The 11,812-nt window shown below is 44.9% G+C and overlaps 1 protein-coding gene across 1 annotated transcript in view; it reads right to left on the reverse strand.

Moving 5' to 3' along the window:
- The window catches only part of SBNO1 (strawberry notch homolog 1), a 57,060-nt gene extending 51,301 nt beyond the window's left edge, over positions 1-5,759 (reverse strand). Inside the window, 1 exon segment of the mRNA XM_027566973.1 lies at positions 5,601-5,759. The gene's annotated coding sequence lies outside the window, so the exon portion shown is untranslated.
- Between the last annotated feature and the right edge of the window lie 6,053 nt (positions 5,760-11,812).

Genomic DNA, 11,812 nt, shown 5'->3' on the forward strand with positions numbered 1-11,812 from the left:
AAAGTTCATAGGGATCACAATTTGAGACCCTCTGATCTGAGGAGTGACCAAGCGGAGACAATACTGTAAGAGACACTGTCTTTCACAAACTATTAGTGAAAAAGATTTTAATTTTATACACATCTTATATACAAATAAAACCTAGAGCCTTTCTCTCAAGCCAATTGGGCAAAAATTTCCTATTTGTACTTTTTTTTTGCAATGAGAAGCAGGGAAGGGGATATAGAGAAAACATCTATGCCAGTGTGTAACTTTATTAAGCAAAAACCCTTAATATTTAATCATATTCCTATTCTGAAACTATTACAGACTTACAGAATTTCAGTGCTCAAGCTAACAGAGCCCCTAAAAGGTTATATTATGCAACCTTCTCCACATTTTACAAACAAGTAAGATATATTCCTGAGAGGGAAAACAACATTCTCATTTTGAAAGTATATAATGTAAACGCAAATACCATTATGTGCAAAAGAACTGTCACAGTGTCTACAAAGATTTCACAGACCTCCGGTGACATTTAATATGTAGTAGCAACCTAACAACGGAGAAGGCAATGGCAACCCACTCCAGTACTCTTGCCTGGAAAATCCCATGGACGGAGGAGCCTGGTAGGCTGTAGTCCCTGGGGTTGCTAAGAGTCGGACATGACTGAGCGACTTCACTTTCACTTTTCACTTTCACGCATTGGAGGAGGAAATGGCAACCCACTCCAGTGTTCTTGCCTGGAGAATCCCAGGGATGGGGGAGCCTGGTGGGCTTCCGTCTATGGGGTCGCACAGAGTCGGACATGACTGTAGTGACTTAGCAGCAGCAACCTAACAAATACTTTGGCCACCTGATGCAAAGAACTGACTCATTTGAAAAGACCCTGACGCTGGGAAAGATTGAAGGCGGGAGGAGGAGATGACAGAGGATGAGATGGCTGGATGGCATCACAGACTCAATGGACATGAGTCTGAGTAAACTCTGGGAGTTGGTGATGGACAAGGAGGCCTGGCGTGCTGCAGTCCATGGGGTCGCAGAGAGTCGGACATGACTGAGCGACTGAACTGAACCTAACAAACCTAAAAGTTACTAACCATAGAGTGATTCTATTTCAAACAATGAACAACAAAAAGGTTCTATTTTGTCATAAATACTTTCAAAAATATCACCTGTTCAAACAGTACATCTATCAAAATATCAATGATAAATAACAAATAATAAATAAAACAGTAGTAAAGAGAAACTAAGAAATATCCTTGGCAGGAAAAGAATCCTGAGAAACAACAGCCAATCAGAAGAATGAAAGGATACAGTTCCCACCGAGAATACCAACACTGAAACCTATCAACAAAGACAAGGTTCCTCTTGTTGAGACCAAAGCAGATCCTTCACAGCTCTGGAAAGACACGAGGGATGTATCTGCAGTGGCAGCAGCACACCACAGAGGTTGAAGTGGGAGTCAAACAGAACACATGGCTTAGCATACTGCCAGTAGTATGAGAAAGTCAAGTAACAACGACTCAGTTTCCTCATCTTCACATGGGAATAAAATGAGAACCTATTTTATAGGATTGCTGTGTTGATTAAATGTTATGCTGCTGCTGCTGCTAAGTCGCTTCAGTTGTGTCCGACTCTGTGCGACCCCATAGACAGCAGCCCACCAGGCCCAGCAGTCCCTGGGATTCTCCAGGCAAGAACACTGGAGTGGGTTGCCATTTTCTCCTCCAATAATTAAATGTTATACTACTTGGGATAAATATTAGCTGCTGCTAAGTCGCTTCAGTGGTGTCCGACTCTGTGCGACCCCACAGACAGCAGCCCACCAGGCTCCCCCATCCCTGACATTCTCTAGGCAAGAACACTGGAGTGGGTTGCAATTCTAGCTATTAACTATCATACTGATAAACATTACTTCAAAGTTCAAAAAATGTTTTTCTTCAAATTGCTGATGCAACACCTTATTTCCAGAATATAAACTTTACCTGTTCGCATTTTAATTCAATAATTAACTTCCATATTAGCTCTATAAAATACCAGCTCTTTTTTACTCAGGTCATACTTTCAATTTGTCCAGTTAACCAGCGTATCTAGAGGAAAGTGGCAGACATCTTCAGATGTGTACACACAGTATCATTTTTAAGAAGTATCTTTAAAAAAAATTATCTTAGGGAGGGGCCATACGTATACTTGTGGCTGATTCATGTTGCTATATGGCAGTGTGTTTGTCGCTCAGTTGTGTCTCTTATGACTCCACGGATATATGGCAAAGGCCAACATAATACTGTAAAGCAACTATCCTCAAAAAAAAAAAAAATCTTTGCCTGAAAAGGATTTTTCTCATTATTTAGTAGTGCTAAGCACATCTGATTTTTGACCCAACTTTTGTTTTTACCCAGCCGGGATATCTGATGACTGACATTTAGCTTAAGAATCTGAAGGATAATGATCCACTTTGAATTTAACTGGTAAGTCCATCAACAAGTATTCATTAAGTGTCTACCGGGCACTGGTTCCTTAAGACTATTAGGTAGAAGGGAACGTAGATATAAACAAGTTTGCTAAAGAAAATTTTCTTTACCTAAAAAGGTATAATCTGTGTTTTTTAACACCTACTTCCCCAAGCAGCAATTGCTCATTGACATGCCCCTCCCCTCACTCTGACTGCAAAATCTATAGAAAGAATGGAATCACAAAGGAATGTGCAGATTATATACAAGTTCCAAAAATGTTTTGAAAAAGCACCATGAGAAAGAACGGGGGAGGAGGGTGAAACTACGTTCTTAATCACAACATGAAAATCAGATGGCTAGTCTTCCCAACATTCACTGGATGGTTGGACTTTTTTTCTCTTAACTCTCAAAATAATCCATAAGTAAAAATTACCTGTTATCCCCTTGTTGGAGATGAGATACTGAGGCTTAGAGAGATGAACCGTAAGAAGTTAACAACAAAGCAAGCTTGGAGCAGAGTTACAAACCTAGGAGGGCTGATACCACACCTCCCAGATCCTGTGCTTTGAATCCCATACCAGTATGTTTCAAACTGCTAGTCACAACACAACGAGTTGTCAAATAATTTACGTTATGACCGGTATTTTTTAAATGTTTCAAATACAGACTATTCAAATATGTTAAATACAGAACATAGTGCAGCACACAGTAAAAAGTAAACGTTGTTATATAAAACTCAGTTCTACACATGTATTAATGTGCTAGAGTTCACAATATAAAACACATTTCTTACTATGGAATACAGTAAAAAGGTTTGAAAATCACTGCTCTGTGCTACATACTGTCTGCTAAGAAGTAAATAACCAAATTAATTTGATGGGTTTTGTACCATATATATATTTTTTGTTCATAAGAGAGTTCCTGCTCTTCAAGAGCCTATCCTTTCCATCTACAGAAAATTTCAGTGGTATCCCAAGGCTGTCCTTAATACTCAGTTCAGCCACATCAAAGTGGATCTGTCAATTAGCATAAAAAAAGACAAGAGCAAAAACTCAAGGATTACATCATTTTGGTTACTAATTGGGTATTTAACGGAAAACAATTCCTCTCAGAAAGTATCTTTCTTTACTCCAATGTTCAAAAACCCACAGAGCCTCAAGTTACCTGAAAAGTCAGGTAACTTGTGAAGACCAGCCCTCAGACCTGCCTGCTTTCTTACTTCACAGGCAGGTCAGCAAATCTCAAATCAAAGCTCAATTTAGAGACTAAGAAAGGCCAAAATGTTATCTGTACCTAAAGTCTTCGCGGGTTGGGGGGTGGGGGGTGGGGTGGGGGGGAGCGGCACGAGGACGACTTTAAAAATCTGTGGTAAAAAAAAAAAAATGGTAATCTCAGTAACGCCCTTAAAACCTGTAAAACTGCCTGAAACATAAAAGCACTCAATGGACGAATGACTGGATGAATGAATTTATCAACTATAAGTCACTCACTAAACCTCCCTTTTTAACACTTATCCAGCAACTGAAGTAAAATTTACTTAAATTTCTGAAGAACTGTAAGGAATAAATTTAGACTGGAAATAGACTGGGAGATAAAAAGCAGAAGCCAGAGGAAAACAGTAAAGAAGTCTTCTCTGGTAAGGCAAACACTGGAAACAACTTCTTTAAACATGAAAATAAAATGTCCCCTTGCTTGCAAAACTAATGTCCTACCAGCAGTAAATTCTACATTTTACCCTAGAAATTCTGTACAGACTATCTTTTGTGCAATGATGAAGGCTTTCCCCATTGCTTACAAAAATCAGTTCTGACTGCCGTAAATAACCGGGAAAATATGGGATCCCTTCGCACTGTTAGCTGGTTTAAGTGACTGCAACTGTTAGGAGGAATAGCGATAGAGAGCAACTAAGGATTTGACAGCTTTCTGGGCCCTCCTTGGCCGACACTTTAGAACCCCATTCCGTCTCTAATTCTGGTTACATTGAGAATATGAAATATTTAACTCAACATAAATTGCTAATAATCAACTTCAAAGGTCAAAGGGGACCCAGCTTTTAACCTTCTCTCATCAACACGTGTTCAGTACAAACTTCCGGGTGCAGTTACAATTGGCTGCGCAATTCAATGGATAAAAACGTTGCTTTCTTTGACTCTCATTTTCTCTCCCGTTCTTTTCCCACGTTTCTCAACCAGCGACTCCCCAAAACAAAAGCCTCCCACAGTAAACCGAGCACGCACATAAAAAAGAGCTTCTCCGTGCGAGGATCAAGTTAGTGGTCCGCAAACATTAACCAAACAGAAGCACAAAGCCGGGGTGGAAAGGGGAGGAGCTGGATGCCAGGGTCAGGAAAGAAACAATCACAAGGGTTCAGGAACATCCAAATCTCCTCAGCGGTTAAACCGACTTCAAACCACTACTGGGAAACCACCAGCATACACTGGTTTGGGGAACTTTAGATGCTCGTTACGCCAAACACTCTCAAAGCAAGCAAATCCCCAACCGACTAGCCCCTCCACAGATGCCTGCTTAGCGTCTAGGAGGCGGGCGAGCCAGCTTGGGGCAAAATTAACCTCATCACTGGGTGAAGCGTGAAGGTGGCCCCACGTGTCCCACGTACCGTCCCCACCACCCCGACAGCGAGGTGACCAGCAAATTGTAGGTGCGGTGTCCCGTCGCTCCCCGCACTCTCGCCCTGAACCAGAGCAATGCCTGGGTACGAGGACTTTTGAAGGACTGCGGAGCTCACTTTTCTGCGGGTCCCGGGACCTCACAGACCCTGGTCTAGCCGCGGAACCAAAGGGGGCGACCCAAGCAGAGCCGGAGCCGGCGTCCGCAGACGCTGACTCCTCGCTTAAACGAGGTGTCTCCAACCCCGGACAGCGCGCCCTCGGGGCCCGAGAGCCCCACGCGCGGCGACCGCAGGGCCCGGCGCTGACGGGCGGAGGAAGCGAGCGCGGCGGGGCCGCCGCCGGGACCGTGCCCCCGAAGACCCCGGGGCGCGCAGCGGAGGGGGCGGCGAGGGAGGCCCCAAGCCAGGGTGAGGTGGCGGCCTCCCCCCACCCCCCCCCGAGCCCGGCCCCGCACGGCCCCCCGAAGAGGGTGGGAGTGGGAGGCTGTCCGGGAGAAGGAGTGTGGAGGCAGAAAACGGATAAGGGGTGGACTTACTTTCCCCGCCGGATCCGACACCGGAACAGATTCTCTCAGGTGACGACAGCTTGAAGAACCAGAGGCGACGGGAGCGGAGGCGGCGGTGGCGGCGGCAGCAGCGGCGTCCGGCTCTGCCTACCTCCCCGCCGCCATCTTGACGCCCCTCCCCCAACCCCCCCGCCCCACGGGGAGGGGGTGGGGCGACGGATGAGGCGCCGCGCGCACGCAGCGCGCGCCGCGCGACCCACGTGACTTCCTCCCTCCCCCCAACACCCTACTCCCTAGCACTCCTCTCCGCCCCGCCTCCGTCCTAGGTGAAGGAAGATGATTTCCACCCCCCCATGACTGCCCCCTGCCTTCGCCGCCAAGCACGAACTCCGTCGCTCCCGCCGACCGGGTACCAGTGGTTGGATCCAAGGGAATTCCGGAACCCAAACGGTCCATTACCGCGGCTCCCGGGTGGGCGAGGGGTGAGGGGGCCGGGTTTCCGAGAAGGGGGAGGGGGGGAAGGCGAAGGCCGCCTAGGAGAGTCACGTGTCTACTGCTTCCGCCGGGGCTCGAAAGACGTCGCGAGAGTTCCGTTCCTCCGCCCTTTCGCCCCCGCGGGCTGTCGGGAAGAAGGTCGGTGCTTTGACTTGCCACGAGGAGGTCAGCTGGTGGGCCGGGCGCATGCGTGCCACACCTGCTTTCAAAGTCGCTAGGAGGGGCCTGAAGCTGTTTTCAAACGTTTTTGGTGTGTGGCTTTGGCCCAGGAGGTTATCTAATAGTGTCTCTGTCACTTTGAAACGCTTGTTACCTTAATGAATTCTAGAAAAAAATATTCGCCTACTTATTGCTTCTTAGGCTTGCTCAAAGCACTTTATTTAATGTGAAACCGCAAGTAACTGGAGCCCCTCGGCTGTTCTATTACCATAATCAAATCCTAAGGAGTGAGAGCGCGGTTAGCCCCTCTTTCTCTTTTTCTCGCGCACACCCACTAACCGGAACAAACTGTTGCTCTCAATTAATGATTGCTGCAGGTCTGTTGCTACCTCCTCTCTCTTCCTTATTTTTGTATTCTCCGTTATGATTATTGTTACTGGTACTACTACTAAATGACCTGACCCAGAATAAACAAATTAACTTGGTAACCCTTTTGTAAAGTCATCCTGAGAATGCTGTTTGAACCCGTTGCTTAGGTAATGGGCACGCTGGGTGATTCTTGCCCCCTACCGGTGGCGCGTCGAACTCGCCTTGTGCTCCAAGCAAATTTAGTGGTTTGGTTAACTTCGAGGTAAAAGCGTGAGCTCTTCTAGAGACAGTATGGGGCTAGGGGAGAGGGGGAAAAAAATTACGGCAAGAATAGAGTCTTCCAACGTAGTGTCTATATACATAAATATGTATTGTTCAGTTCAGTCGCTCAGTCGTGTCCCACTCTTTGCAACCCCGTGGACACAGACCAGGCTTCCCTGTCCATCACCAACTCCCGGAGCTTGCTCAAACTCATGTCCATCCCATCAGTGATGCCATCCAACCATCTCGTCCTCTGTCGTCCCCTTCTCCTCCTTCCTTCAATCTTTCCCAGCATCAGGGTCTTTTCTAATGAGTCAGTTTGTCACATCAGGTGCCCAAAGTATTGGAGTATTGCAGCTTGAGCATCAGTCCTTCAATGAATAGTCAGGACTGATTTCCTTTAGAATGGACTAGTTTGATCTCCTTGCAGTCCAAGGGATGCTCAAGAGTCTTCTCAAACACCACAGTTCAAAAGCATCAATTCCTTTGTATTATATATGTGTACATATAAATATTTTAAAGTATGTTAGTGGCTCAGTCGTGTCAGACTCTTTGCGACCCCTATGGACTGTAGCCTGCGAGGCTCCTCTGTTCATGAAATTCTCCAGGCAAGAATACTGGAGTGGGTAGTCGGTCCCTTCTTCAGGAGACCTTCCCCACCCAGGGATTGAACGCAGGTCTCCTGCATTGCAGGCAGATTCTTTACTGTCTGAGCCACCAGGGAAGTCCAGGCATTTTAAATTGAAGGTTAATTACTTTGCTGATCACTTCTGTTATTTCATTTACTGCATACACACACCTATAAAGATATCAATAATAAAAACAGTTCCATAAGAACAATGCCTTGGAGGAACTTCCCTGGCAGTCCAGTGGTTAAGACTGTGCCCTTCCAATGCAGGGCTCAGGTTAGACCCCTCATGGGGGGAACTAAGATCCCACTTGCCCCAGAGCAAGAGGCTGAAAAAAAAAAAACCATTGGAAAGCAAAGTCATTCATCTGTCTTGTTCACTACTTTCCAGTAGACTAGTTTATGATCTAGTACAGTTGACAGCAAACAAGCAATTGTCATATTATGAAAGAATGCAGTAAAGAAATCTAAGAGAATGTAGTTAATGCATCACTGTCTTTGAAACTTGGTTGGAGCAATTCAGTTTCCAAGTGGCCCCCAAACTCTAGCTGTACACTGGGACTAGACGCACCTTTTTGGTACTTTCTGAGCATCTAAGCCAGATTCTAGGGACTTCCCTAGCAGTCCAGCAGTTAAGACGCAGTGCTTCCAGTGCATGGGGCGAGGGTTCAATCACTGATTGGGGAACTAAGATATCGCATGTTGTGTGGCTCGGGCAAAAAACAACACCCAGATCCTTGCTGCCATCTCTGCACCATCTCTTTATCCTGAACCAAAGTAAAAGATGGAGTTTCGGGGCATATTTATACAACTGCACATATGCACAGAAATGTTATGCACAAAGTTATTCATGGCAGTAGCAATTTGCAGAAGCAAAAGATGGGAAACAACCTTAATGTCTTTGAAGAAAAGATGAACTGACTATACTATGGTACTTTCCTACAGTGAAACAGTTGTTAACAAGAAGGAAGCACTTCTGTCTATGAGAATACATAATATATTTTGATTGAATGTACACTCGGGGCATCTCAGAATGACAACACAAGTAGTGGTTGTATCAGGGGATAGAAACTGAGATACTGAGGGTCAGAGGCAGAAGGAAAACTTACTGGAAACATCCAGAATAGAGATACTGCTGGAAGCAGATAATTCAGAAAAATTCCCTATTTAGTCATGGTGTCGACTCCAACTCCCCTGTGGCTATTTATATTTACACTGTACTTCTCATTTCATTCAAAAAATATTTATTGAGTCATATGTTAGAGGTATTGTGTTAGGGACACAAGTTTAAGAAAAACAAATCAAGGGGAGGGAGAGTCGGGGATGGTCCCCTTACAAAGTAGTAGGCATTAATCCACAAAGCAAAAAATGTTAACTTGTAACTGTGACAATGCAACATAAAAGCTAACAGAACCTATTAGAGTAATTTGATCTCATCAGGGAAATCAAAGAAGGCTTCCTTGAGAGAGTGATAACCTCCGTAAGATTTGAAAAGTAGGTGTTAACTCCTGGAAGTGAACAGGGAACTTCAAGAAGAGGAAACATGTTTCTGTAACAAATGTTCTGTGTAACAGACAGGAGCAAAGCTGAGACAACAGACAGTAACAAAGCAAGTGAACCAGTTATTAAGACATGGCTTTTCTGAACGTTCCTGGTGGTCCAGCGGCTAAGACTCCATATTCCCAATGCAGGGGGCCTGGGTTCAATCTTTGGCCAGGGAACTAAATCCCACATGCCACAACTAAGAGTTTTCATGCCATAAGTAAAGGTCCTGCATGCTGCCAACGAAGATCCTGAGTGTCTCAACTAAGACCTGGTGCAGTCAAATTCATTAAAAAAAAAAAAAAAGTTCTCAGCTCCAAACTCAAGCATCTGTGCTCTCCTTTGTGATTCACTGCAAAACTACACTGCTGCTTTGCCAGCTGTTTCAGCGTTACACTCTGCAAGCCTAGAGGGAGGCTGCTAGGCTGGAGGAGGAAAAAGTTTCCTGTGAACTTCATCCCAGCAACACCTCTTCACCCTGGCACATGCCTTTCCTTCCTACAGCAAGAGCTGTATCCATTTTGCAGTTTTTTCCCACACTTTACTGGTAGAGCTGGCCTCATCACACCAAACTCTCCTTCCAGACAGGAGGACCAGTGAGAGCATCCACAAGGTCACTCTCTAAGCTCAGAGACACCAGCTGAGCAGAACCCCCTCCTGGGAGTTTGGGTATCAGCAACATGGGGCCCCTCCTTTATTTTTTAACTTTCTTTCAACCTTTACTTTTTTATTTTTTACAATTTTTTGACAATTTTGAAATTACCAGGAAGACCACTTGGTTTTTATTTTATATTTATTTTTATTTATTTGGCCAAACTGGGTCTTAATTGCGGCATGTGGGATCTAGTTACCAGACCAGGGATCTGACCTGGGCCCTTGGCAGTGAGAATCCTAACCACTGGATCACCAGGGAATTCTAGGGAGAATTTCTGCTTGCATTTTCACCCTATGCATTTAATGTATTTATAATGAATGCCCTGCTATTCATTTTTATAAACTTTCCCTTAAAAACACCATATTTAAATTATTAACTTAAAAGGATAACTATGGGATACAAAGGGTTATGGGTTGAACTGTGTCCTCCCCGAATTCATATGTTGGAGACCTGACATAAACCTCAGAATGTGACCTTATTTGGAGATAGGGTCTTTACAGATTTAATCAAGTTAAAATGAGATCCTTGAGGTGGGCGCTACTCTGACATGACTGTGTCCTTATAAAGGGAATTTGGAGATAGACATGCAGAAGAGGAGAACAGCATGTGAAAATGAAGCCAGAGGTCGGGGTGATGCTTCAACAAGTCAAGAAAGCCAGCCTGCCGCCAGGAGTTAGGAGAAAAACATGGAAGAGAATCTTCCAAACAGTTCCTCAGCAGGAACCAACCCTGCTAGGACCTTGGTTTTGGACTTCCAGCCTCTAGAACCATGAGGTGATACATTTTTGTTACTCAAGTTGCTTAGCTTATAGGGCTTTGTTAACAACAGTCCAAGCAAACTAATGCAACTATTAAGAACAAGTCTCACAGGAATTCCCTGGGTCTAGAGGAGAAGGCAATGGCACCCCACTCCAGTACTCTTGCCTGGAAAATCCCAAGGACAGAGGAGCCTGGTAGGCTACAGTCCATGGGGTCGCTAAGAGTCGGACACGACTGAGCGACTTCACTTTCACTTTTCACTTTCAAGCATCGAAGAAGGAAAAGGCAACCCACTCCAGTGTTCTTGCCTGGAGAATCCCAGGGACGGGGGAGACTGGTGGGCTACCGTCTATGGGGTCGCACAGAGTCAGACACAACTAAAGCGACTTAGCAGCAGTGGTTAAGAATTTGCCTTCCAATGTAAGGGGTAGCGGTTCGATCCCTGGTCAGTGTGGGAACTGAGATTCCCACATGCCAAGGAGCTACTAGAGAAAACCTGGGTACTGCAAATAAGACCCAATGTGGCCAAATATATATATATATATTTTTAAAGATTAATATGTTTACTGAAAAAAAAAGCCCACACAAAAAAATGTGAGAAAAATCCCATTCTAAATTGAACAGCCTGAGCTGTGCTGCTAAACCATCTCTAAACTGACTTTCAAAACAAACAAAAAACTACCCTTGCTCATCAATGCATACATTTTCCATGTGCTTTTTCAATAAAATTATGATTTTTAAAACTGTAATGAATTCCCAATCAATTGAACAACTAGCTTGTAATACCTTTTCTTAAAGACAGAAGTGGCAGTAGGGAAGGGGGGACCGGGAGAAGGGGAGGGCAGTGGGCAGGGGGGCAGACTTTCCTGGCTGTCCAGTGGTTAAGACTCTGCACTTCCACTTTAGGAGGTGCTGGTTCAATCCCTGGTTGAAGAACTAAGATTGCACATGGCATGCAGCAGTGGCAAAAAAATTTTTTAAATAATTTAAAAAGAGATACAGGGAGAAAAAATAGACCTGTTTATTTACAACAGATTAAAAAAAAAGGCTCATCAAACATAAAAGTCATTCGCTATTTTTCATCCTATGCCAAATTTTTCACAGCATTGGCTATTTCTTATCCTATGCCAGATTTTGGGCTTCCCAGGTGGCCTAGTGGTAAAGAATCAGCCTGCCAATGCAGGAGACACAGGAGACTCAGGTTCAATCCCTGGGTGGGGAAGATCCCCTGGAGGAGGAAGTGGCAACCCACTCCAGTATTCTTGCCTGGAGAATCCCATGGCCTGTAGCCTGCCTGGCTCCTCACAGAGGGGTTGGACATGACTGAGCACTGAGCACACACTTGCCACATTCTATACTCTTGATACCATTTTT

This window comes from Bos indicus x Bos taurus, chromosome 17 (assembly GCF_003369695.1).
Source record: "Bos indicus x Bos taurus breed Angus x Brahman F1 hybrid chromosome 17, Bos_hybrid_MaternalHap_v2.0, whole genome shotgun sequence".
NCBI classification, from domain to species: Eukaryota; Metazoa; Chordata; class Mammalia; order Artiodactyla; family Bovidae; genus Bos; species Bos indicus x Bos taurus.